Genomic DNA, 3051 nt, shown 5'->3' on the forward strand with positions numbered 1-3051 from the left:
ACACAAAATAATGTTATTTTTAGCAACATCATATGACCCCTTTAACATTCTAAAAGCTCATTATTCCAAAGATACTACAAGCTAGTCAGTGTATTCAGTAAAATATCTAAAACAAATAAATTGTTATTCATCTATTGCACAAAAGCAACATGAACTAATATAAAATATAAATGATTAACAGGTGCAAGCGTATGCATAGTTTCTATTTAGGCTATAACACGTGTTTGCAGTGTTGAGCAATGCAGTGCTGAAATGTGTGTGCTCATGAATCCTCTCATTATAACACACGAATTGTAGACATTATGAAACATTCGTTATGCATACATGTATTGTGTTATAACAGAGATTTGTGAGATTGCGATGAACTGAGATGTCTTTTAGAGATTATAAATGCAGCGCTCTTTGCTAGCATTCTGCCATGCCAAACCATGCACACAGCAGCTGCTTGCTTTAGTTAAAAATAACTGTTCTGTGAATGTTGATGCTTTAATAACAAATATTTTTTGGGAGCGTGTATGCTGGGATTTCATAAATTTCATGGAGAAAAAAGTAACGTAACTAGTAATGCAACTAATTACTAATTACTTTTGAAATATAGTAATCAGAACAGTAACGTGATTACTTTTAAAAGGAGTAATCAGTAATCAGTAATTTGATTACATTTTCAGAGTAACTTGCCCAACACTGCTCGCAAGTGACATGACATTGATGTTGTACTACAAATAGTGTGGGAGGACTCATGCGCACATGTTTAATACTTAAGGTTAATGAATATTACAGGTAACAATGTAAATGTGCCCACATATTCTGTGCTGAAGGCATTGCTCTATAGTTATTTTCCAACTCTTAGTGAATTGAAAGACGCCTAATTACCCAACACTGTTTTCATATCATACATTTGCATAATTATGGTTTATTTTCATTTTGGCATTACTGTTTCTTAATGCTGTGCTCCCAGCAGGTCAGTTATGCAAGATCTTAGCATGGAGCTAACAATCACCAGCAGAAACTCTCACAGTCCACCAGGGAAGACAAGTTGACAGGATTTGCTCTTTAGGCTTGAGTCTATGTCTTCGAATTTGCTATTTTTATGATAGTTTCTTCCTCCCTATCTGTCTCTGTCCCTCTCACACATATACACAAACACACACCTGTCCTTTCCCATCTTGGTTTATTGAATGTGCTTAAGGCAGTTTAATCATTAAATATATGTATTATCAGATAGGCAAAGGCTTTGTTTTATTGCTGTATCAAAGAATTGCTCTGTCTTTTCCTCTTCCATCTCTTTCCATGTGTGTGTGCTAAAGCAATGACTAGAGTAGAAAATTAAATCACGTTTTCTGTTATACCCCACTGTCCTTCTTCCTTAATCTCTCCTCCATCTATGCCTTATCTTTTCTTTTTAAACAGTTCTGCTACAATGTACTTACATAGATTTCTACATTTTCTGAAGGAAATCTAAGTTGGGTATGCCTGTGCAAAACTCATTGCCGCAATACTTTCCTATATGTTTGCTGGGTGTTCTGGTCATTAATAGACGTTTAATTAAAAGTAGCCTATCCTCTGGTTTTATTATTGTATTATATTCCCTAGAAATGGCTTTGGTTCCTCCTTCAATGTAAGTAAGTACAGTATATGGGATTTTAGCTTGTTTTCACATCATCTCTCCTCAATAAGCCACACAGTTTGGGGTGTCTTTCATGTCAGTAGTGCTAACGGTGTGAGATGAGTGTGTTCAGAGCTACTGGATGGATTTAGTGTGGCTCTAAGGGACACAATACAAAGATAAAGACAGCTCTCGCTTAGTCATCGTTCAGTAGGGGTTTGTTGGTAATGTGTTGGTATGTGTGTGTGTGTGTGTGCCATACATGAGAAAGTTTCAAATTAAGTTTATTCAGTGTGAGTAGCATTAGAGTTAACAACCATTTTAGAGCATCTTTAATGTAAACTGGAGCTGTTGCAGTGAGGCAGCTCTTGGTTGTGTTATGCCTAGGCTTCTGTGAAAAACGGTAATCGGTAATAATGCACTTGCTTTATGGGGAACACATTAAAACACAAGTACTTTTTGTTCCTATTTCCCTGCTGTGAGGGACAGAAATACAGTCTGCTCATTATGCTGTACTGCAGTGTACCTGGTTGTCAGTCACTCAGCCTTTCAGAATCGTTCAAGATGTTTTTGTCATAAATGTCAGGTAATTCTGCATAGTGCAGATTCCATTCAAAATGGAATTTTATTAGTATAACACTCTTGTAAATGATTACTGATTAGAGAAGAATCCGTTTGATTTAAGCTTCTAATGAATCAATGTAACGAGTTGGATAGAAAGGCCATTAATGAATCTACCATCCATAATATATTTGTTATTTATGAAATCAAATACTACAATTCAAAAGTTTGGAATTGGAAAGATTTTGAAATATTTTTAAAAGAAGTCCCTAAGGCTGCATTTATTTGCTTAAAAATACAGAAAAAATCTGTAATATCGCGAAATATTATTACAATTTAAAGTAACAGTTTTCTATTTTAAAATGTAATTTATGCCTATGACGCAAAGCTGAAATTTCAGCATCATTACTCCAGTCTTCAGTGTCACATGACCCTTCAGAAACCATTCTAATATACTGATTTGCTGCTCAAGAAACTTTTCTTATTATTATCAATGTTGAAAACAGTTGTGCTGCTCAGTATCATTATTTTTGTTGATACAGTGATGCCTTTTTCAAAATGCAGGATTTATTTGAAATAGAAATCCTTTACTTTTAATCAATTCAGGGCATCCTTGCTTATTGAAAGTATCAGTTTCAGAGAAGAATTTAAATCTTATTAACCCCAATTGTTTAAATAGTACTGTATATTTGTTATTAAATGATAGTACATTGCAGCAATCATTTGCATAATTTGTCTTTTCTTTAAATTTATATTGTAAACCATAAACAGCTGGTTTGTACAAGATAATTATGTAGCGTCTGGACCAATCAAAAACACAATATATATTTTGTTAGCTATATTTAACAAATACTCTGTAACACCCCTCAGTTAACAAGCCATAT

The 3051-nt window shown here is 34.2% G+C and overlaps 1 protein-coding gene across 1 annotated transcript in view; it reads left to right on the top strand.

Moving 5' to 3' along the window:
• The window catches only part of iqsec2b (IQ motif and Sec7 domain ArfGEF 2b), a 68836-nt gene that overhangs the window by 14106 nt on the left and 51679 nt on the right, over positions 1-3051 (top strand). The gene's annotated exons all lie outside the window — the stretch shown is intronic.

Source organism: Sinocyclocheilus rhinocerous, unplaced genomic scaffold (assembly GCF_001515625.1).
Source record: "Sinocyclocheilus rhinocerous isolate Xijiao unplaced genomic scaffold, SAMN03320098_v1.1 scaffold559, whole genome shotgun sequence".
Lineage (NCBI taxonomy): Eukaryota > Metazoa > Chordata > Actinopteri > Cypriniformes > Cyprinidae > Sinocyclocheilus > Sinocyclocheilus rhinocerous.